We start from the raw sequence: 25,271 nt of genomic DNA, 5'->3' as shown, positions 1-25,271 counted from the left end.
AGTATAACATGGTGGGAAAAAGTGATGTATGAAAGTGTGTCAGATGAACCACTAATCCTTCAACACTTACTGCAAACACAGCAGTTTGTAGCAGGCGTGGAAAGGACCTAGGCGTGTGACACAGTCACTGGCAGTCGGGAGCTCAGCATACTCGAGCAACATGATACATGGAACTGTGAACAAACACTGATTCAGACACATCCTAGAAAGATTTATACTTTAAGGAAAAGAGGCTGGGTAAGTCAGATGGGGTCCTATTCTGTCAGATTATGAGGCCTATTATACATATTATTTTTTTTAAGTTTTATGTGACATGGATAGGTCCACACCTCTTGTATTATAAAGGATACCAGTCAACAATGCTGTCAAAGTCAATGTCATGCATTTAAGGAACTTTACCATATCTTGCCAGCATCACTCATCATACTGGAACATTTATTTTTAACTAAAGTTAGAATGTTTTTAACTAAATATTTTTAACTGGGCAGCCCGGGTGGCTCAGCAGTTTAGCGCCGCCTTCAGCCCAGGGCCTGACCCTGGAGACCCGGAATCAAATCCCACATTGGGCTCCCTGCATGGAGCCTGCTTCTCCCTCTCCCTGTGTCTCTGCCTCTCTCTCTCTCTCTCTCTCTCTCTCTCTCTCTGTCTCATGAATAAATAAAATCTTTAAAAAAAAAAAAAAACAAATATTTTTAACTGAGTCTCCTACTAGACCATGAAATATTAGAGGCCAGAGGGGTATCCTACTGAACTTTTACTGCTTATCTCTTGGCACCTACTGAACACATACCAATCCATTATGCTGTTGATGATGAAAGAATGGATGAATGGTGCTACATGAGAAGTTGTTTATTTGATGATTTGTCCAAATGCAAAGATTCTTTAAAAAAAAATATATATATATATATATTTATTTATTTATTTATTTATTTATTTATTTGAGAGAGAGAGTGTGTGTGCACACACATGAGCGAGCACACAGGAGAAGAGGGAGAAGGAAAAGTAGACTCCCCGCTGAGTAGGGAGCTCAATGCAGGGCTCAAATCCAGGACCCCAGGATCATGACTTGAGCTAAAGGCAGACACTTAACCAACTGAGCCACCCAGGCACCCCCAAAGATGGATTCTTGACAACAAAATAGTTCAGGAGGCTTCCACAAAGTTACATTTCATTAAGAAAATGGCAAAATTAATATTTAAAAGTATGCAAGAGGTATTCATTGAAGCATTATTCATAAGAGGAAAAATTACATTCTGAATTTTCAAAAATTGGGTAACATGTTTTTCTATTACGGCCAGTCACTTGACAGATTATGGAACTATTAAAAATGACAAATATGAAGGCCTATAACAGAGGAAAATTAAAATCCAATCCATAAAACAAAAATGTTTAATGGTGAAAGGCTGAAAGATTTTCCTTTAAGATCACAAGGATGCCTGCTCTTGCCACTTCTGTTCAATATAGTACTGGCAGTCCTAATCAGAGCAATTAGGCAAGAGAAAGAAATTAAAAGCATTCAAATTGAAAAGGATTTAATAAAAATATCTCTATTCACAGATGACCTGAAAACCTGTCACAGATGTAGAATGCCCTAAAGATTCTACAAGAAATAATTCAAACTAATAACTGAATTCAGCAAAGTCCCCAGGTATGAAATCAACATACAAAAATCATTTGTTTCTATGTACTAACAATGAACAATCCAAAATGGAAATTAAGACAGCAATTCTATTTAGAATAGCATCAAAAAGAATAAAATACTCAGAAATAAACTTAACCAAGGCAAAAGATATATACACTGAGAACTACAAATGTAGTTAAAAGAAATTTAAAAAGAATCAAATAAATAGAAAGACATCCTGTATTCATAGGTTGGAAGACTTAAAATTGGCAAGATCTCAATACTACCCAAAGCGATACACAAATTCAATGCAATCCTCATCAAAACCCCAACAGCATTTTTGCAGAAATAGAAAAATCTGCACATATTCTCTCCTTTAATAAACTTTAAGGGTGAATAACTCCAACTTACCAACAAACACTTATAATTAAACTATGAAGTAATATATTGAACATCACAAATTGGATGCTACCTTTCGGACACACAGAGGATCCAACATTTATTTATTTATTTTTTATTTTATTTATTTATGATAGTCATAGAGAGAGAGGGGCAGAGATACAGGCAGAGGGAGAAGCAGGCTCCATGCACCGGGAGCCCGACGTGGGATTCGATCCTGGGTCTCCAGGATCGTGCCCTGGGCCAAAGGCAGGCGCTAAACCGCTGCGCCACCCAGGGATCCCGAGGATCCAACATTTAAAATAGAGTGGCATCGGGTTACTGCAGAAGGAGATGGGCGGGCAGGGAGAGGGGGTGGGTTAAATAGGTGATGGGCACTAAGGAGAGCACTTGTGAAAAGCACAGGGTATTACAGGTAAGTGATGAATCACTAAATTCTACACCTGAAACTAGTTTTACACTGTATGTTAACTGATATTTAAAAACTTGAAAAAAAATACAATACTTGCTTTAAAATGCAAAATAAAATAGAATGGCATCATCACCAACATTCAGTCTGACAATGGACCACATTCATGACTTTTTGCATGAAGTAATCACAGGGGAGACTTGGTAAGTCTGCCCTGTCAGAAAACAAGTCTGCCATTGTACTTAAAAAGCACACCAAGAGGGGTGCCTGGGTGGCTCAAACAGCTGAGCAGCTGGCTCTTGATTTGAGCTCAGGTCATGACCTCAGGGTCCTGGGATCAAGCCCTGTGTCAGGCTCCATGCTCAGCACAGAGTCCACTTGAGAATTCTCTCTCTCTCTCTCTCTCTCTCTCTCTGCCCCTCCCCAACATGTTCATTCTCTCTCTAATAAATAAATATTTTTTTAAAAAAGGCACACCAAGAGGATAGTATGTTATCAAGATGACGGGAGGAATGGCGTTCTCCAGCAACAGATGGCTGGGTCTCCACAAAACAGTTATAATCACAGATCAGAGTGGTGTTAAGAATGGGAACTACCATCATTAGAAACTGACAGCTTGAATCTGTTCAAAACCTGTACTGTGTACTTTTAGGAGATATTATAGATTCATAGAATTTATGATTGACAAGGACCTTAAAAATCATATTACATATGAAAATCATTTTATGGATAAGAAAACGAGTAACCCAGGAAGTAGTCATGGTACCTTAGATACCTCAAGGTCACATAACTAGCAGGTGGCAAAACCAGGACTGGAATGTTGGTTTCCATTGTTTCTCCATTTTCCCTAATGAAACTCCTGTGCTTACGTTGGAAGTACCACCTTAGTCTGCTAGCAGAAAAGGTTTCTACACAAAACAATTTTCTTTTTTCCCCCAGATTTCATTGAGATATAATTGACATATAACATTGTATTACTCTAAAGTCCACAACATAATGATTTGATACATGCATATATTATAAAATGATCACTGCAATAAATTTACTCATCCATCCATCCATCCATCCACCACACATTTACAAATTCTTTTTGTTACAATGGGAACTTATAAGATCTATTATCTTAGCAACTTTCAGACATACAATACAGTTTTGTTAAGTACAGTCACCAAACTGTACGTTACATCCCCAGAATTTATTTGTATTATAATTGAAAGCTGGTAACCTTTTGACCACCTTTCCGCATCTCCCCCATCCCGAACCCTTCACCTAAGGCAACCATCATATCTGATCTCTGTTTCTGTAAGTTTGTGGGGAAGGGGTTTAGATTCCTTATAGAATACCATATAGTATTTGTCTTTTTCCACCTGACTTACTTCACTCAGCATAATGCCCTCAAGGTCCACTGCTGTAAATGACACAATTTCCTTCTTTTTTATGGCTTAATAGTATTCCATCGTATATATATGCCATGGTTTCTTTATCACTCAGCCACTGATGGGCACTTAGGTAGCTTCTATATCTTGGCCATTGTAAAGAACACAATGAACGTGGGAGTGCAGATACCTCTTCTAGGTAGCGACTTCATTTCCTTTGAATATATGCCTACAAATGGGATTGCTTGATCATGCGGTAGTTCTATTTTTAATTTTTTGAGGCACCTCCATACTGTTTTCCACAGTGGCTGCACCACTACATTTATATTAATTTAATTTACATTCCCACCAACAGTGCCCAAGGACCTCTTTTCTCCACATTCTCACCAACACTTGTTATCTCTTTTTGATAACAGTCATCCAAACACATATGAGGTAAGCACAAAACAATTTCTTAAAAAAAAAAAAAAAAAAAAGCAATTTCTTGACAACTCTTAATTACATCAATATATATAAACCAGCTCACTCCTACTCGAAGCAAGGAACCTCCTAGGATGGCATGGAAGCTTCTAAATGACACCAGATTTTTTGATAGCTGGCTACCGCCATCCCATTCCTAGAGAAAGGGGTTAGGCCTGCCCTACCCCGTGCAAGGGAGACTTCCCAGCATCAATTATCCTTGGAAGAGGTAGAGCCTGAGATAAGAAATAGGACTGAGTAAGGAAAGACTTGGCAGAAAGAAAATGGAAGCCCTCCCTCTTCCAGAGCCTCATTCTCTTTGATGCCCAGACTCTATATTCAGATGTGTTGACAGTCATCTCTTAGGGTGAGAAGTGGTGGCCTGCACAGAAAGCTGGCCTTGTAGGAGGCCTGGGAACGCTGCATCTAGATCTATATCTGATAGCCAATTTTATGGGATTCTCTGGGGTTTGTTAAAAGTCATAAATTCAACTTTTATCTGTTGTAGATAATTATAGTAGACTAGGAATGGAGTGAAAAATGGGAGGCGGAATTTCCAAAGAACTTCCACAGTGCTGGCCGGCAGCACTGAGGAGCAAGGTCCTCAAAGAAAATAGGAACCTTTAAGACAGGGATCCAAGCATGAATGCTAGGCTCACCCATCAAATGAAGATGGTATCCTTTCTTGATCATGGAAACTCAGAGGAGGCGGCATTAATTTATAACTAGGAGACACAACGGGTTTGCTTGCAAATCATCACAGATTAAACACAGATTTCTCAATACCAACAATACAGGCTAATATTCACTGGCTGAGCACTGTGACAACCACCCAGAATGTGTAAGTCAGCATCCATTCTGATTGGCCAAGAGCTGGGTGTTAACTGGTTTGAGTCTCACCTTTCCAACAATAATTTTAATGCCTCGTCTCCCCACCCTCGGCATCTCCTATGATTCCTTAGCCTGGGAGAAAATTGCCTTTGTGTTATATGGTTACAGTTTATCACAATTTCAGGAATGAATAAATATCCTGTTAATAAACACTAAGCAATAAAGATCATTATTCCTATTTTATAGGCTAGAAAATTGAGGCTCAGAGAAAGAAATCACCCACAGGTAGCTAGTGGCAGAGTCCAAATTTAATTCTGAAACAAATGAGTTTCAGAATTATAGAGGAGCAATCCCTCTACTTTGGAAATCTACCCTCCTACAAAAGATAACACTGCAGGGAACAGGAAACTATGGGCCTTGAAGGCAGATGCATTGCTGTGTCTTACAATATTAATATGGAAAAGACTGCTCATTGTATGATTTTAATCCTCCACCCAACTCGCATCCTGCTATCATTGTCAAGAATTACCTGAATATCTCAAACTTTTACTATAGCTGCGTGACAAAATATTAGTCTGTTTCTTCAAAGTCATCTATGTGAACTATAAACCAATTTAGCCCTATTTATCAAGAGAAAAACCTCAACATACATTCTATTAAAGCTTTGGGAGTCCCTCTGTAAATGTCTCATTTGATTAAAATATTACCATCAATTTCAACAAAAGACACAATTTAACAGCAAATTTAAGGGGAAAAGATCTGAATTTAACAAATTTCCCTCCAGCCATTTCTTTAAACCTCCAACAAAAAACTCTGTTCTCAGAAATTATTTCTTTTACTCTCTAGTCAAAGAAGAAATGAAAATGCATCTGAATGAAATTACCAGTGCTGTGGAAATGCTGAGATGCTAAATCAAAACTACTGAGAATAACAAGATGTTCTCCAATGATGCCAGATTCCCTAAACCTACCCATCATCGTGATAACCTTTAAATGCCCTTTCTCATAAGGCTATGCCAGTCATTAGTTGTAATTAAAGTTCATTTTGTCAAAATCAGCTTAGTTTGCTCAACATCTGATTCTTTTCAGGCACCATTCACTGGCTCCCCTTTCTACTTATTTATAAGAGATCAGATACTAGTCTAACATGTAATTTTACTGATACTACATCCACATTTGGTGAATTCGTCAAATAAGTCTGAATGCTGTAAGGTTTCTGTTTAAAGATCCAGACTGTGGGGCATCTGGGTGGCTCAGTGGTTGAGCCTTTGGCTCAGGTCATGATACCAGGTTACTGGGATCAAGTCCCACATCAGGCTCCCCATAGGAAGCCTGCTTCTCCCTCTGCCTATGTCTCTGCCTCTCTCTGTGTCTCTCATGAATAAATAAATAAAATCTTTAAAAAAAAAAAAAAAAAAGACCCAGAATGTCACCAATTTTCCCTAGTAAGGTGGCCACTGAATTTATCATCCAAACCAGGACACCTGACAGTGAAAAGGGGCATTATCAAAAATAGTCAAGAGGAAATAGGCAGAGTCAGGACTGTCCCAGCAAGCTGACACAAAAGGTTCACTGAACTTATTAAAGAACAAACTACTAGACTTAAAACCCTAAAGACTCAAAAACTGAAATCAAGATCATGGTGGGATAGGGGGCATAGCAGGCTTATGTGTGAAAAGAAGGTCAGAAGCACTAAATAACATCAAAAGAAGGATGCAGTTTTTCTCAAGCATCCAAGTCCAATGGCATTTCCAGATTCCCCAAACATAGCTCTTCCCACTTTGACTATTCCAACAGTTTGTACAGGTGGATTAAGTCCATTACATGTCATGTGCTCTCTTTGCCTATTTATTGGTTTATTTTATTGCCACCCTCACTGTCCTCCTTGATATTACCTTAACTTATCCCCCATTTCCTAGGAGATGCTTGTCCCCTCTCCTCCCTAATTTATTCCCCATCAATAGGCCAATCAACCAGAGTTACTGGGTACTCACTCCATACCAGGTACTGTGCTAAGTACCTCCTACAGTAAAAGGGAAATTCAAAGGTGGATGAAATATAGTCCTTGCCAGGTTATTGTTCACATCTTATTTGAAATACGTTGTTTAAAACTCAATACTGTTTCTCCAACTTCCATTTCTGCATATCCTAAGCAGCTCAAGCAAGGAGTACAATTGCAAAGTAGTCTACTAAAGTCACTTCTCTATTTATAGACAATTTAATATATGTACTGATGTAAAAGAATAATAAACTATTTTGTTAAGGTGTCAACATTTCTACATCTTTTTAAAAGTTATTTATTTATTTATTTATTTATTTATGAGACAATGAGAGCACAAGTGGGGGGAACAGAAGAGGGAGAGGGACAAGTAGACTCCATGCTGAGCAAAGAGTCCAATGTGGGGCTTGATCCCAGGATCCCGAGATCATGACCTGAGCCAAAACCAAGAGTCAGATACTCAATGGACTGAGCCCCCGAGGTGCCAGCAAAATTTCTACATCTTAAAAAAAATCTCACAAAAGCTCTCCCAGCCAAGACACTGCTCTTGGGGAGAGCAAACATTCTCGTATCCCTATTTCCTCCATAAAGCTAGTGATGAACTGATTCTGTCTGCCTACAGAATTTCCAGCACCCTGCAAAGTATCTAATACAAAACAGGCTCTCAGTAAATGTTTATTGAGTAAATGATGAGGGGCTCAGGGTTAACTGTTTTTTTTCCCGATTCCAGCTCCTCAACATTTTTGCTCCACTGATTATTTCCTCTTAAAAAAGCAGCCCTCTGAGTAACAGCTTTGAGAGTAGCCAAAATCCCCAGATCAAATTCCTAGCCACTTAATAGCAATGTAACCCTGAGCAAGGCTTCTAGTCATTCTCTATGCCTTATTCTACTTACATAAAAAATAGTCCTATAATCATGCTTATACCTTATTTTTCTTATCTATTAAATAGAGATAGCACCATCTAGTTGGCAGGGTTTTTGTGGTGTTTGCGAAATTTGAAAACAATATACATCCAGGGCCCAGGCGGAACCCGAGAAATGTGTACTGAATAGAAGACTAAATTGCCATCCCGTTCTGCGGCTCCAGATCAAAATATAACCATCAAAATCTAATTTGCCAAAGCTGATCTTCATTCAAACAACAGATATGCATCAAGAGCTATAATGCACAACTGGAGTCTGTCTGCTGTTAAACAGCAAAGGAGGAGTTTAACATCTGCTTTTAAATGTAGGAAAACACCAATTAGCTCACGAGTAAAAGGGGAGGGTGTACAATCGATTTTATTTTCCCCACCAAAGCATCCAAGTATGAAGGGCTTACGGGTTTAAAGCAGGCTGAAGCTTTTTTGCAGGACATCGTACGGTGGGGGCAGGTAACCCTGGGGATGGTTTTTAAATTCAGCATTTAGCTTTTCCCCAGCAAGAACGTATAGGCCCAGTTTGCCCTTAAAGTGCAAAGCTAAGCAGTCAGAAACCACAAGAATAAGATTGGGTCTGAAGAATATTTTTATCCAGCTCGCTGGCCCGTCCAGCTATCTCACATATAAAACCTCAAAGGAGAATAACATCATGAGTCTTTGTGCCAGTTCACATTTATGAAAGAAAATAAACGCTGTGACAGACAGGCGCACACTTGTTTTTGCCACACAGCAATGTTCTGAGACCCATTCTGCTATTTCGCTTCCCCTCTGGCTAAGCTGTGGCCACTGGGAATAAGAAGCTCCCCTTGGGCTGAATTTCCAGCACACCTGAACTTATTGCCTCCAGAGGCCAGGAGAGCTATTTCCAGGCCTTTACTTCTTCTTCACCAGTAACAGGGGTAGAAACAAGCTATGAAACTTCCCTGGGGTTTGGTTTCCTTCCTCCCTGCTCACTAACGCTACTCTCCTGGAAGATGAAAGAAACTCCAGAGTTTTTCAGAGCCCAAAGGCAATGTTGATCTCAAACAACATTTTCCTTTTTTTTTAAGCCACCATTTCCTACTCTCCTCGGGCATATAGAGCATGAAGCAAAGCCTAAACTCCCTCCTTAGAGTTCACATAAACAAATGCAGTAGTTGCAAAGGGTCACCCTGGGGTAAACATGGCCTATAATAATGAAATGTCCAATGCTATCCCACAAGCTCACAATTTTGCCCTTCCTTAAAGAATACCTAAGCAAAAGTGGCTCTCATCTGAATGCAGATTTTTCCCCACTAGATTCCCAATGAACCAGGTACATGAACCTATTATCACATAGCCATCTTCATTTATAGATGCTTTCTTGCCAAGGGCCATGGAGTTCATAAACCAAGAAAGCAGGATGCAAACCTAAGTAATCTGACCCCAGGACCTCTGATAATCAGCCCTGTACTAGGAAAGCCCTTCTATTTGTTGTCTGAGTCCAGCTGGGACCAAGCAAGAGTGACCATCAGCATAAGGGTTTCTTGTGTTTTTGCAAAATGAGGTCCTTACCTGCATGAATGGCAGTGTAACATTTTTTATGGACTCATAAATATCATTTAAGACATTTGAGTGTTAGAGCTGCCACAGCAGTGAAGTGGCAAGCACAGCTCTAAGCTTCGAAATAGGACTCGCGAGAAGTCCATTTTAGTCTTGGCTTCAGTCGTTGACAGTAAGTCACAAATTATTTTTCAGATAAAAATGGCAATTAGGAATTTCCTGAAACTTTAGCAATTAATCTAGACATCAAATTAAAATTCAAGGACTCCTTTTAAAGTTCTACTTAACTATAACTGCAACTGAAGCTTTACATATATAATAAAAAATTACTGAATTTTAAGAGACAGAAAAGTCCTAAGAGATTATTCATCCTTTTTTCTTTTTTATTTTTTTTTTTCTTTTTTCTTTTTTAAAGTAGGCTCCATGTCCAGCACAGAGCCCAACACAGGGCTTGAACTCAGGACCCTGAGATCAAGACCTGAGCTGTGATCAAGTCAGACACCCAACTGACTGAGTCACCCAGGAGCCCCAAAAGATTATTCATCTTACCAGTGCATATTTTGTTGAGCAAAGAGCTATGAAAGACAAAGACAAAAAATAAATGAGACTGGATCCCAATCCTCAGAATCTTCCCATCTAGTACATTAAATAAAACACTATGTAAATAACTATGACCCAATTCAAGTTAAAAACAATGAAAGATAAAAACAGAATATGTTATCAGAGAGATTCAGGTAGCCTATTAAGAGGGTTCAACACATAGAAAAGATTACTTCTAGGGCAGCCCCGGTGGCCCAGCGGTTTAGTGCTGCCTTCAGCCCAGGGCGTGATCCCGGAGACCTGGGATCGAGTCCCACGTCAGGCTCCCTGCATGGAGCCTGCTTCTCCCTCTGCCTGTGTCTCTGCCTCTCTCTCTCTCTCTCTCTCTCTCATAAATAAATAAAAATCTTTAAAAGAAAGAAAGAAAGAAAGAAAGAAAGAAAGAAAGAAAGAAAGAAAGAAAGAAAGAAAGAAAGAAAGAAAGAAAGAAAGAAAGAAAGAAAGAAAGAAAAGATCACCTCTAAGCATAGCACAGTCATTAAAAACATAAACAAGAGAGTCACAGAGACCCAGGTATGAGTATCAGCTATACCACTCCCTAACTGTGTGACATTAGACAAGTTATATAATCTCCCTGAGTCTCACTTTCAAAATCTTTAAAATGGGACAATAACATCTACCTCTCAGAACTGATATAGGATTAAGGAAAATAAAGTGTATAAAACCCTTACTACAGTTCTTCATATACTCTCAGGGTTAACTGCTAGCAGTGGCTGCCAGTCCCAGACCTATTTCTCCAACCTCTGTGTCTAGTTCTTACCCTTATCAATGCCCGTATCTGGTCTGTCCAGGGCCCTGCTAGATCCTATTATCAACTCTTCAAGAGAGAGAGAGAGAGAGAGAGAAAAGAGGGAGAGAGAGAATCCCAAGCAGGCTCCATGCCCAGCACAGAGCCCAATGTGGGGCTCAATCTCACAACCCTGAGATCATGACCTGAGCCAAAATCAAGAGCCGGACGCTTAACTGACCGAGCCACCAGGTACCCCTATCAACTCTCCTTTACAGATGAAGAACTTTGAGACTGGGGAACATGCCCAATGACATATAGTTAGTAAAAAGGCCACCAGGCCTTAGGGTACATGGTTATTTTTTTGTCTAATCTCTCCTATTGTTTTATAAGCAATTAAAAGGCAAGTAGAGCATTTTATTATGCACATTTTCAAAGGTACCCTCTCTGTGTAGGCCCAGACCCCAGCACACAGTTTGGTGAGTGAAATGGCAGATGGTTATTAGTCTCCACTACTCCCCACTCTCACATTCCCTTGTGCAGTGAACAATCTGCATGACCTCACATGGTGGCTGGCCCTGGGTCTCCGGTCTCGTTTTCTCTTTTTCAGTCCATATCCCACACTGCCACCCAGGTGATTTTTGTAAAACTCCCATCTAATTATGAACTTTCCTCTATCTTTAAAGTTTCTATGGTTATTTATTGGTTAGAGACCCGAAGCCTCTAGCATGGCACACATGTGGCCCTCCTCACTCTGGCACCAAAGCTCTTCAAATTTCAGAGCCAACTCTGCTGCACTCCACCATGTTCCACACCCCAACCACAGTAGAGTTCTCGCCACTCTCTGAACATGCCACGAGCTTCGATTCCTCTGCACCTCGGCACATGCTTTTCCTACTACTAGCTCCCACTATTCCTCTTCTTCCTCCCTGTCTTCTAACTCAGCCCAAGACTGTTTCAGTGACAGCTCTTCCATGCAATAAAGACATTTCTTGATTCCTCGGCTGAAATGACTATTCCTTCCTCAGCAGACCCAAGGCACTTGTGAGTCTACCCTCCCCACCCCACTCATGGGAGTCAGGAACATACTGCATGGGCTTTGAAGTTAGAAGGGTCAGAGTTAAAATCCTAAGTCAAACATTTTCTAGCTGAACGAGTGTGAGCAAGTTACTTTCCCCCTATATTTCAATAATCCCGGGCAGCCCAGGTGGCTCAGCGGTTTGGCGCCGCCTTTGGCCCGGGGCGTGATCCTGGGGACCCTGGATCGAGTCCCATGTCGGGCTCCCTGCGTGGAGCCTGCTTCTCCCTCTGCCTGTTTCTCTGCCTCTATCTCTGTCTCTCATGAATAAATAAATAAAATCTTTAAAAAAAATAATAATAATCCCTGCCCCAAGAATTACTGGGACAAAATCGAATGACTCAATGCTATGTCTTTCATACTTGCTCAGGTAGTAGAGCCACTCTAAGGGCAGAATGCATGAAATTTCCATACATTTAATTGTATCATGTGAACTAAGAACTACTCTAGGAGGAGAAATTATGCTCACCTGTATATGTATACAGGTTTTCAAATATAAAAAAAACATATGTTTTTGGGACACCTGGGTGGCTCAGCGGTTGAGTACCTGCCTTTTGCCCAGGTTGTGATCCTGGAGTCTTGGGATGGAGTTCCACATCAGGCTCCCTGTGTGGAGCCTGCTTCTCTCTCTGCTTATGTCTCTGCCTCTCCCTCTTTGTGTCTGTCTCTCATGAATAAATAAATGAAATCTTTTTTAAAAAATGTTTTTAAAATTATTGCTCAAAGTTTATCAACTAAATGCTTCAAACCTTTTCTTTCTCCCAATGTGTTAACTTCATAAGTAGTAGCAGATACCAAAAATTTAAGAAAATAGAATAGAAGAAAAACATTTAGGGCAGGCTGGGTGGCTCAGTGGTTTAGCGCCGCTTTCAGCCCAGGGCATGATCCTGGAGACCCAGGATCGAGTTCCTGCATGGAGCCTGCTTCTCCTTCTGCCTGTGTCTCTGCCTCTCTCTCTCTCTCTCTCTCATGAATAAATAAATAAAATCTTAAAAAAAAAAAAAAGAAGTAAAACACTTAAAGATTAGAGAATTCTATTTATAACTTATTTCGGAGGGAATAGGTAAGTATCATTACTAGATTTTATTTTTTTTTATTTATTTTTTTTAATTTTTTTAATTTTTATTTATTTATGATAGTCACAGAGAGAGAGAGAGAGGCAGAGACACAGGCAGAGGGAGAAGCAGGCTCCATGCACCGGGAGCCCGACGTGGGATTCGATCCCGGGTCTCCAGGATCGTGCCCCGGGCCAAAGGCAGGCGCCAAACCGCTGCGCCACCCAGGGATCCCTCATTACTAGATTTTAGTAATCAAATACCTCATCTAAGAGGATCCACCCCACTGCTTATCACATAGTATAGGCTGAATTAATTGATATTTGACTTTGAATTTGAAAATCAAATTAAATTCCTTGAAAGCAAGGGCCTATCTCCATTACCTCTGAATCATGAGTCCCTAGCACAGTGGCTGGTGCAAGTAGTTACACAACAAATGTCGATTTAATAAATGAACTTCAAATCGAGAAAGTATGCAAAGGTCTATATAACATTTTGCATCTCCAATTAATTTGGATTGCGATTTACTCCAATAAATTCTAGTCCAAAGTCTGTGATTTGCTCCCTTTGTACCCATTACCTCATCTGCGATGTTTAGAATTTCTTGGGAGGGAGAGATATGTAGGGAGAATCCCTCCTTTGGCACAGAAATATTGATGAAGACAGCAAAGCAGAAGGTACGTGTCACCTGCACTCTTGTAATATAATGAAGGGACCAAAGAAGACACAGTGCTTTATACAGAGTACCTGTCAGACAGTGACACTTACAGTTCTGAATACCCATTTAGTCCCATGAGCCTTTCTATTCAGAACATGTCTGGTTACAGTAAACACTTGCAGAGATTATAGAAGGAGAATCCTAGTCTATTCTGTTTGTAGGTGGAAAACCCACACTATATATTTCACATATTTATTCTCCTCTGTAACCGAAAGCCAAGATGGCTTCAAATTAAACAAAAAGCTAAGATCCAACTGTTATACTTTCACTAAAAAATGATATTGTAGGTAAATATTTATTAGCATGGGGATCCATTATTTATCATTAAGTGGAAAAGACAGGATACCAAACAATTTGAAGAACAGAATCCTCTTTCAGTACTGACATAAAAAGAAACACAGGCATGTGTTAAGTAGAACAGTAAAACAGAAGCTATTTTTTAGTTCCTGTAAAATGGCTAATTTTTCAAAAGCACATCTACACTTTATAAACATTACAGACTCAAGGTGTCCAGAAATCTTCCTTAAATAACTCAATAAAATGCTTTTCCAAATGCAAATGCAATCAAGAAAACATAAGATTAGAGGATGAAAAGATGCTGAAAAGTGTAGAGGTTGTTTCGGGTTCTGGCTTTTTCCTAAAACAGTGTTTGCCTCCCCCCAGAAGAAATCACTGATACATTTCAGTACCCCTTACAGTTTTCAGAGTATAGTCAGGAACATTCTCCTATGATATTTGTCACTGTCAGGAAGGAAGGACTTCCTTCTCCCACTCTGTCCCTTCCTTTTTTTTTTTTTTTTTTTAAGATTTATTTATTTATTTTTATTTATGATAGACACAGAGAGAGAGAGAAAGAGGCAGAGACACAGGAGGAGGGAGAAGCAGGCTCCACGCTGGGAGCCCGATGTGGGACTCGATCCCGGGACTCCAGGATCACACCCCAGGGCCAAAGGCAGGCGCCAAACCGCTGAGCCACCCAGGGATCCCTACTCTGTCCCTTCCTAATGCTGCCTTCCACCTAACAATTCTTCAGGACAGGATTTGTACAGAGCACACTTATATGTTATAACCTCCTTCTTCCCTCTTCTTTTTTTTTTTTTTAACCTAAAGGTAAACTATGAACAGCCTTCTGTGTACATAAATATCCACCTATAACACCAGTTTTAGGAAGCAGGGATCTTTTTGACCTGGTCCCTCTGGTAACACAGGGGCTGTCTTTAGCTTACTACTGTGACCAGAGGTCCCACAGATGCCTTGCCTCTACAAAATGGAAATAGAACTTTTACAGCAATGGTGCAAAGGGAGTATTTTGGTATAATGGAAGGAAAATACCTCATATATTAAATTTTAAAGCGATGCTAAATTATTTGAAAGGCACTTTATAAGTAGCTTACTTTCTGGGGCTAAGTTATATTTCCAATCTAATCATCAAATATCTGGATCTTGATGCCCACAATCTTTTGCCCTTTTCATTCCACTTCTATGGACAGACTGATGACTTCTAACATAATCCTCTTTCAAATACCGTTCCAAGAAGGAATAATAACTATACCTCATAGGATTTCCTTTACGTTAAGGTTAATATGTGAATATAAAATTCAACTAGATAAATTGCTATCATTTTTTAAAATGCCACTGACAATAGTAGTTCACTATTGCAAATATTTCACTGTACCATTAAAAAACTGTCTTTGGAGAAAATTTTCAAGGTCCTTGTTCTCAATGAATTTATATGGACAGCCCTCAGAAATTATATTTGTGGTGTATGTATCCTCTGTGTATGTGTATGTGTATCAGTACAAATATCTTATTTAATCTAAACAGGCTTCATAATTAATGGCCCTTACCTTATTATATAATAATACACAATTTAATTATAAGTATATTTATAGTGTGTAAATATAACAAGAAAATCTGATCTTACTATTTGATACCTCTATGGAACTTCTAGAACAGAGTTCTCTTCTGTCTTGTTTTGTTTTAAACACATTTTAACTAGCTTATATGTACTGTCAAAAATGTAGAGGAACCATAAGACACAAGATGGAAAAAGTTAGGAACCTACTTAGTAATTTAGTGCACAAACAGTCCCTATAATCCATGACACTATTTCTGGAACATGCCAGAAAAAAGATTTGTGCATGAATGTGCATATAAATGTTTATGATGCGTTGTTTTGCTTACATTCTTATGGCCATTCATACTTCTGCATAAATCCTACAATAAAGCAGACTGACTTTATTATCTTCAAGGCCCTTTTTACCTTTTCAAAAAGATCTGGGAATAAAACAGAACTCTATGGTCCCAAGCAATTTTTTCTAAAAGATGGCAAAACTATTTACACAGTCTTAATTAGAATATTTCAGGGTACCTCCAAAAAGCTATAAAACAAGAAAACTGACAGGCACATCAATTCTTCTAAGACTAAGCTACATGAGGGACTTATTGAACAAATGATTACACATTTTGTTTTCCTTTCCAGACAAGAAAAGAGCCAAATGGATTTCATTCTCATTCTTAAAATTCAGAATCAAAGAACCTATCTAAAAGTCTAAAACACCTGAAGCTCAGAAAACTGGACTCACTTTTCTGGCACAACATATTATAATGCTTTGCCTTTAAAGTTTGTCTACCGCACATCTGATAAAAGATTTATCACAAGTGTGAGGACTCAGTTTATGAAACCTAAAAAACTTGGCACAAAGCAGAAAGTCACCCTAATCTCTTGGAAAGTTTATTCGTTTTTTTTTGTTTTGTTTTGTTTTTTTTAAAAGGTCTCTCAAGTCCCTTTCCATGTTTCAAATTCAGAAGAGCACATAAAACTTACAAAGCCAGGAAAGAATGAAAGTAGAAAAGCCATAGATCCACTGTTATCTTTCTGAGAGAAGTATAACAAGATTTTTTTTTTTAAGTTAGAAAATTACTTACTTTTTTCCCAGGTCTTTGGTACAGAGCTCAAAAGGCAAATTCCCTTTTCCCACAAAGTCTTGTTAATTAATAGCAATCATTCAATGAGGTCAAGCAGCCCAAATATCTAAAAATTGTGCAGAGACAAAAAGTTAAAATTCAAAGTCAGATGAGAAATTAAAAATCAAGACACCCCATTGGTATTCAGTCTCTCTACGTAATTACAATACAGATTTCATTGGAATATCTAAATGATGAGCTATGTTAGCTGCTTTTCTTTCAGAACAATATGAACAAGGCCTGCTAAATCAAGATGGTATTTTGATCTGTCGTCTTATTAAAATCACGAAAGGAGGATCCGGCAAGGCTTCTTGGCAACCATTCACGGTAAAAATGTCCTTCTCGGGAAGTCATAAAAAAAATAACTGAGGGAGGATCTGGGCTTCTAATTATACTGTGACTTGGGAGGGAAGGTCTCCTGAAGTCACACTTGTCTGTTCCACCTTCCAAAGATGAGCTCATCTCACAAGCACAGAAACAGTTGTAAACAGAAATGAACAGTAACAACCTAAAGAAAATCGTCAACAACTTGTAAACACCCTTCTCATGGATTCATTTAAGCACAGTACACTTCTGCAGGTGGCAATGAGAAGTGAGTTGCTTTTTCCCTCATCAAAGAGAAAATCTGAAAATTCTGTATGATGATATGCTCTTTTGAAACAGACGCTTCTTCCCCAACAATCTCACAAATGAGTACATAGGTAATAACTCCTAAAAGTTTGAGTAGGTAAAACAGGGGCCACAGGTAAGCCTAACTGAAAGTCAGCACAGGCCCCACCCTCCCGCTTTTCCCATTCTAGGCTTTAGGCTAGATGTGATTCTAAACACTATAAACTCATTTAAAAGCCACAAGAGAGTCAATGAGAAGGAGGCAGGAAGCACTGCTACAGGAGACAGGCCATAACTGAAAACCAGAATCCCACAAACATCGATAGGCATCATTCATTATTAGTATCGTCACTGTTCCTGCCAACACTCACACAGTGCTCACTCGTATGCTGGATTCTTCTCGTAAGTGTTTCACACATAGTAATTCTATTGGGGATAGAGAAGGAGAATATGCCTCGACATCACTGTCTTACACTCAGTATGCTCAGTTCTGCTATAATGTTTGTGTTTGTTCCAAGTTTGCTATGTGAGGGAACAATTTGAGCATAACTTGAATTTCACATTTGTTTATGCATGATGTCATCGCAGGAAACCCTAGGTAATAGCAGAAGATTGCACCCAGGCAGGACGCAGCTGCATAGAGATACCCAGAACACCCAAAGCCCGTGCCTCCAACACCTACAAGCGATCCTAGTTTCCACCAGTGTTATGAGCCACACCCATTCACATCGGGTGCCCCAACTTCCCTTCTGATTTTAGGGAAACCTCCTTTTATCACCTCAAATAACTAACCACCTGCAACCTTTCGAAGGGCCTGTCTGAAGATGCCACCAGGATTTTGTCAAGGTAAAGTATCATGCTGATTGTATAATTTATTTATTTTAACCACCTAGTATGTGTAAAACTGTGCTACAATTTTTATTCAGGTCCTCTCCTATTTTTTTAATGTGTCACTGATAAAGATTTTTGAGTGTTGTACCCTGATCGGATTTTTCCCATCAGTGCTATGGGTTTTACTGCATTATTTTGCATAGCATGGTGGTTTTTAGAAACACCTGTCGTGCATTTTAGCAGAACTGCCTATATGGTAACTATTGTTTATAAAGATGCTTGTGGGGGATCCCTGGGTGGCCCAGCGGTTTAGCGCCTGCCTTCGGCCCAGGGCGTCCAGATGCTGGAGACCCGGGACTGAGTCCTACATCAGGCTCCCTGCATGGAGCCTGCTTCTCCCTCTGCCTGTGTCTCTGCCCCTCTCTGTGTGTGTTTCTCATGAATAAATAAATAAAATTAAAAAAAAAAAAAAAGATGGTTGTGATTTGAACCAGAAGGGGGGTAAATTGTGATTTTTTAATCTTTTCATTATATTAAAGATTAGATTTCATTATGTTAAATTGTAATACAATTTTAGAAAGATTCTTATTCACAATGTTTATAATGATCAACTATAGACACATAAGGGTCAGTTTGAAGTACGTGAAAACTTTATTCATGAGAAGTTCCCTAATGGTGTTAGATAAATAAGGTGCTATCACACCATTCTGTACAGATCAAGATGATGGGGTTATAGAGATAGATCCTGGCAGGCAGGAGGACTTAAATGTAATTACTGGAAATGACAAACTGAACTGAATAAGTTTTTATGCCTTGAAACCAGTAAATTGAAAAAAGACTCTGAATTTATCCTTCGAAAAGTCTAAGATATACATAAAAAGTATGTATGTGTATGTACAAGGAAGTTTTCCTATGATAAGTAATGTTATTTTAAGCAATTTAAAAAATATAAATATCCCAACAATGGGTAAACAGTTTTTTCTATTATCTGTAAATCATTTTAAAAAATGGGAAAATGTTTTTAAGTAGTGTTCATTGGCAACGCAGACTATAAAATAGTATGTTCAGTCGAGTCCCAATTTTGTTTAAAAGTATCTATAACTAGAAAAAAGAGGGGGAAGTCAACATTTATATAGATGCTAATTAGAGATAATGAAATTAGAGCAAAATGATTTTTAGTTTCTTTGCATTTTCTTGTGTACCCAAATTTCTCACAATAACCTTATCTGCTTTTACAATTACAAATAACAATATGCTAGGAGGTGCCTTGGTGGCTCTGTCCAAAAAGCATCTGCCTTCAGCTCCTGTCATGATCCTGGGGTCCTGGGATTGAGCCTGCTTTGCGCTCAGTGAGGAGTCTGAATCTCCTTCTTCTCCTACCTCTCCCCCTGCTTGCATTCTGTCTCTCTCTCAAATAAATAAATAAAATCTTAAAACCCCAAATAACAATATGCTTAATAAAAATAGAACTAAGGCATCTGATGAAAAAAGCCTTTTATCCCCACTTTAAATTCACATGTGAATCCAGCCAATGAGGCCAGCACAAGAACAAGGACACCAGCAGCTCCCTTCAAAAGCATTAACAGATCCGGTCTCATGACTGAATCCTTCAAAGTATTTTCTATCTCACAACTCAAGGCAAACACAGTCCCAATAGAGACATTCAAAGTATATAAAACCATTACAGAGGCCAAAATACAAATTTGCTTTTGCTGGCTAAAACTGTCATGGATTTAGTAAAATCCAGATGAAAGAAGATGGTTTTTAATATATAATTGTATACAAGCTGTCTTAATGCCTGAATGAAATTTCATTCTGAAAGAAGAAATTGTGTTCTGGATAAAGCGCCTTTCAACAAGATCAAGATTAAAGAAATACAAGGGGCAATGGATTTGGGAGTAGGAATAAACACTCCAGTTGGTGAGTTTTAAATAGAATGTAAGAAGAGACAGAGGCTGATCTTTATGACTTCCAAAATAATTCAGTTATATTAAAATCTACCCAATGACACCAAAACTTGACTTTGAAAATTGTCCATTTGCCAAAAATGGGGACTCCTTAGTCATGAATGCACTTAGTTTGATCTCATACACTGACATCACAAAAGAACTGAATGGTGAAGGTACTCAGGACTCAGAGGACAATCTGGGACAATGTGGCCACCACACATCTAAGTTCATTCAGCTGTGCTTGGCTAGCAGCACATTTAAATAATGTGTTCCCTTCCATTTTCAGTTTAACTTTCCTAGTGTGTGGCACACCCAGGAACTAGGAAGAGCAGTTGCTTCAAGAGGACTCTCCATTGTCAAGAACATACTGAGAATTAAAAGTCAGTGAGTGTGGATGTGTGCTTTTATTTCATTAAATTACAAAGTATCTGTAATATTCCGTGTACAGGTTGGAATAAAAACTATATTCCTGCTGGACAAAGTATACATGTAGTAGTCTTTGTATTTTTGTTTGGTTCCCCCCCCCCTCCAAAAATGCTGACTTTGATAAAAAACAAACAAAAACAAAACCTTTATGTTTTATTTTTTTTTATTTTTTATTTTTTTAATGACTTTTTTTTTTTTAAAGATTTATTTATTTAGTCATAGACGCAGAGAAAGAGAGGCAGAGGGAGAAGCAGGCTCCACATGGAACTCGATGTGGAACTCGATGTGGAACTCGATCCCGGGTCTCCAGGATCACACCCCAGGCTGCAGGCAGCGCCAAACCGCTGCGCCACCGGGGCTGCCCAACCTTTATGTTTTAAATTTGCTTTTAGATTTTTAAGCATTTTCACAGGTTCCCTGTCAAACAGAAACAAAAGCTACTGCCTTACTGTTTTGTTTTAAAGAATAGAAAAGGCAAAAGAACATCTAAATTATGCGATTATGTATAAAAAGAGATCACAGAGGACGTACTGAGTTCCAAAAAAAAATCAGTTGATTCAAGATACCTCTCAGAGGCTCTATCATCTTATTAAATTCATGCTGATTATTTTAAAAAATAACTGAAATCCTTGGCTTCTGAGTCTCACAAGTTGCTGCCTAAGATGCTGCACATACGCACATCCAATAATTTGCAACCAGATATTATAATCAGTATGTAAAGTCAGATATTATATTCAATTGCGAGTATCCAAAATAAAAAATATTAATTTTAATTTTTAGAGGCCATGCTGAAATATACATCCATCTATATATACCACATGCTGACCCTGAAAATAATAGAGCACTTAGAACTCCCAGAATGGAAACTATATTTCTTAAATTGCTCTAAGAATTAGCACATGTATAGCTCAGGGGAATATACTCTCTTACCATTATCAGATATAAAAAAAAAGGGCAACCAATTTTCAGAGTCTACTTGGAAAACAAGCAGGAATTATTTCCTGGGGGCTCTCTAGTCACTCCCTGGGCAGAATTCCAACACAATTTAAATTGGTCTTTGGTACCATCTCACTTCCCTTTCCACCTTACTGCACCAGAAGACCTTCACTTTTGATGGCCTCCTCCTCTCAACTGGTTCTTTCCTTCCAACTTCTAAACAACCAGTGGCTCCATCGGAATATTTTAGCAGAAAGTAGAGGATGGGAGAGCTTAAACAAAAGACTGTTGATGTTTAACTTTCTGTAGATCCATGTGCATTTTTAAAGCAAAGCTTGAGCACCCAAATCTTGGCTTCTAAATACCTTAGTACATTCCAGAAATAGTTGGGTCTAGGCCTGGGGTAAGGATAGCACAAAATTGCCTAGAACATCTTATTATGCTAGAGACTAAGGAAATGCCCGAATATTAACGCAGACATGACAAAAGGACACAGGAGCTACCTCAAAGGGACTTTCACTGGCCAAATGTGGGACAGTTTGAACAACAACAAAAAAAGAACGATACAGATGAATTAGAATATATTGAATTAAAAAAGGAACCATAAATCCAGAGGCATTCATGAAATAGGGGATAGCAGGAAGCTCTTCTTTATGAAGAATGCCAGCTAATAAAACACCAAAGGAATAGCAGAAATAGAAAATCCCACTTCGCAACCACCCAGGCAATAATTGATTCAGTCAAGGATCATTAATGGATGCTAAAACCATTAGGGAAGGGGTTTTGTGGATCAGGATACTCATACAGTCTCAGAGTATCACTCCACAGATTACTTATCACTTACCTAGGGGAAAAGGTATCTTTATAATGGATAATTCTGGCAGACTATTTTACCCAAGTGATGATTAGCATAATCAATTATGGGACAATTAAATGTCATGTGTCTCTACAATCACTGTGTCATATGTTTGCCAAAATGCTTAACCTATATCTATCTAATCATAAAGGAACAATCAAACAAATCCAGATTGTGGTACTTTCCATTAGACAACTGTCTTGAAATCTTCTAAGATATCAGTGCCATGAATGATTAAAAAGAAAAAAAAACACAGAGTGACTGCTCTAAATTAAAGGAAACTAAAGATATAAAACTCAATGAATGACTGCTGATGATTCTTAGATGAGGAAAGGAATAGTTATAAAAGACATTAGTGAAATGACTGGGGAAAGTTAAATAAGTATTCATACATTATCCATGTATTAGATAATATTTCTTGGTGATAATAGTATAATGGGTTATGTGGAAGAGTATTCTTGTACTTGGTAGACACATGTTAAAGTGTTTAGAACGAAAAGGTCAAGATCTCTACAACCAACTCAAATGGTTCAATAAAAATTATTTAAAGTGTGTGCATGTGTAGCCAGGCAGACAGACACAGAAAACAGAGATATAGCAAATATGGCAAAATGTTAGCATTTTATATGGCAGACTAGCAGTGACCTATAAAACTAGTAACCATGATGACTTGTGGGCTGTATCTATTCTGTTTAAAGACAGACCATAAAGGAGCTCATGGTTGAAAGGAAAAGGACACTATCTTTCAAAAACCTTTTTCCCAGTTCATTTCTCTTCTGTAGCAATTATTTAATGGTCACTGGTTGGGAGGAAGAAGATTGAAAATGAAACACAAGGAAGAGGATGACAATGGATGAAAATTAGCAATAGGCATCCCAGAACCACAGCTCTCAGCAGCTGCCTCAAGTTTAATGGGTTTGAAAGAGAATTTTCCCCGCCAAACTTGATCCCTCATGTCTATGACCCTTCTATCCAGGCTCAAAATTACAGCTTCATCTTTCACTTTGGGTCCCGTGGCCCATCCTTCACACCCACTCTTACTTTTTGCTTGTTCACATCCTCAAGCCATGGTAGCCACGGTCTCTCATATTCTAGGCAAATGGCCTCTCTTTCCTATGTTCTTTCTCAATATTTCTGTAGATGGTGCTTACTTGGCACTTTTTAAATGTCTTTGTTACACAGCATCAATTCTACGCCCACTGAAGGTAAGTGCTTTGCTATGTTATCTCACTTTAAAAATCACTATAAGTCTGTTAAATATTCCTTTATCCCGACTTTACAGAAGAAATGGATGTTCAGGGGCACCTGGGTGGCTCAGTCAGCCAAGTGTCTGCCTTCAGCTCAGGTCACAACCCCGGGGTCCTGGGATGGAGACCCACATCGGGCTCTCTGCTCAGCAGGGAGCCTGCTTCTCTCTCTCTCTCTCTCTCTCTCTCTCTCTCTCTCTCTCTCTCCCTCTCTCCCTCTCTAGCTATTTCTGTTTCTTTCTCTCAAATAAATAAAATCTGAAAGAAAGTAAAGAAAGAAAGATAGGAAAGAAAGATAGGAAAGAAGAAAGAAAGAAAGAAAGAAAGAAAAGAAAGAAAGAAAGAAAGAAAGAAAGAAAGAAAGAAAGAAAGAAAGAAAGAAAGAAAGAAAGAAATGTTCAGATGAGACAATTTGTCCAAGCTCACAGAGTTGTACAGCTGACATTCAAGACTTGGTCTTGAACTTTTATCCTAAGACCAAGTGGCTTCATATTGTTAGTTACAACTTTAAACACCATCTCCCGGCCTTAAATCAAGCATATGATCTTTGAAGGAAAGGACCCATTTCATCCACCTTTGTGCTCTCTCTAGAGGCTGGCAATACTCATAACTCATGTTCACGGATTTATATTTCAAGCTCAGCTCAGAGACCATTTTTCTTAGTGACTTCCACCCCTGCAGAACCAACCACTCGATCCTTGCCCTCTGTATGCTTCTGCTACAGGATATGTAAGCCTTAATGCAGGACTAGGACTGTTACATGTGTGCCCAGAACACAGAAGGCATTTCACGAATGTTCACTGAATGAAATGTTTATGTGTGAGACAGTTAGGTTTCCCGACAGGGTTGCTACGCCTTACTTAAAAAAAGAAAGAAAAGAAGAAAGAAGAAAGAAGAAAGGAAGAAGAAAGAAGAAAAAGAAGAAAGAAGAAAGAAGAAGAAAGAAAAGAAAGAAAGAAAGAAAGAAAGAAAGAAAGAAAGAAAGAAAGAAAGAAAGAGAGAAAGAAAGAAAAAAAGAAAGAAAGAAAGAAAGAAAGAATTGACCTCATTTTTAGCTTTCTCACATACTGAGGAAAATTCTTTTAGGAAAGTGTGATAGACGGAGAAGAACGGAAAGCACAGGTCTTGGCTCTTTGAGCCAGAACCATTGCAGTATACCTGGGTATACCGGGTTCTAGAGCCTTCCACATTTTAATGTATATATAACATCATTCAATACAAATTATGATTCAGTATGTCTGGGGTAGAGCCCAAGATTCTGCCTTAATAAGCTCCCAAGAGATGTCGATGACGCTGAATCTACGGTCCACACATCCAGTAGCAAAAAGTTCTAGACAGTTATAGTGAACGCCTGCCCATTTAGAGACATGTAGCACGTAGATTAAAATAGCGAGACATAAATTCACAGAGTGTTAATGCTAGTTATCTCTGGATTTCTCCTTTCCACTTTTCTATAATTTCCAAGAATTTTATCATGATTCTTGCTGATGGAAATGAAATGTTAAATACTATATATACAATTGCACTGAAAAACTGTATATTTGGACATTTCCACTCTGCCTGGCTACGTAGTCATTTAAGCAACAAATATACGTAAAAGGACTCGGGCTGGGAGAGAACAGGTTGGTGAATTTAGCAATTCCCCATCTACGCATTTTAACACTTAGATTAACATAAAATGGCCATTATCCTTAACAAACAGTCGCCACCAGCAGCATTGTTTTTCTCAGGTTCCTC

At 38.7% G+C, this 25,271-nt stretch overlaps 1 protein-coding gene across 14 annotated transcripts in view; it reads right to left on the bottom strand.

The window, feature by feature from the left end:
- Window positions 1-25,271, bottom strand: part of APBB2 (amyloid beta precursor protein binding family B member 2) — a 375,292-nt gene that overhangs the window by 250,040 nt on the left and 99,981 nt on the right. For 11 of the 14 annotated variants that reach the window (XM_072806752.1, XM_072806682.1, XM_072806762.1 and 8 more), the window contains exon 3: window positions 16,642-16,747. The exons of the other annotated variants lie outside the window; for them this stretch is intronic. The gene's annotated coding sequence lies outside the window, so the exon portion shown is untranslated. The remainder of the gene's footprint in view (window positions 1-16,641; window positions 16,748-25,271) is intronic. 14 annotated transcript variants of the gene reach the window in all.

This window comes from Canis lupus, chromosome 2 (genome assembly GCF_048164855.1).
Source record: "Canis lupus baileyi chromosome 2, mCanLup2.hap1, whole genome shotgun sequence".
Taxonomy (NCBI): Eukaryota; Metazoa; Chordata; class Mammalia; order Carnivora; family Canidae; genus Canis; species Canis lupus.
The sequence above is the reverse complement of the archived record's forward strand: the minus strand, read 5'-3'. Positions and strand labels throughout refer to the sequence as shown.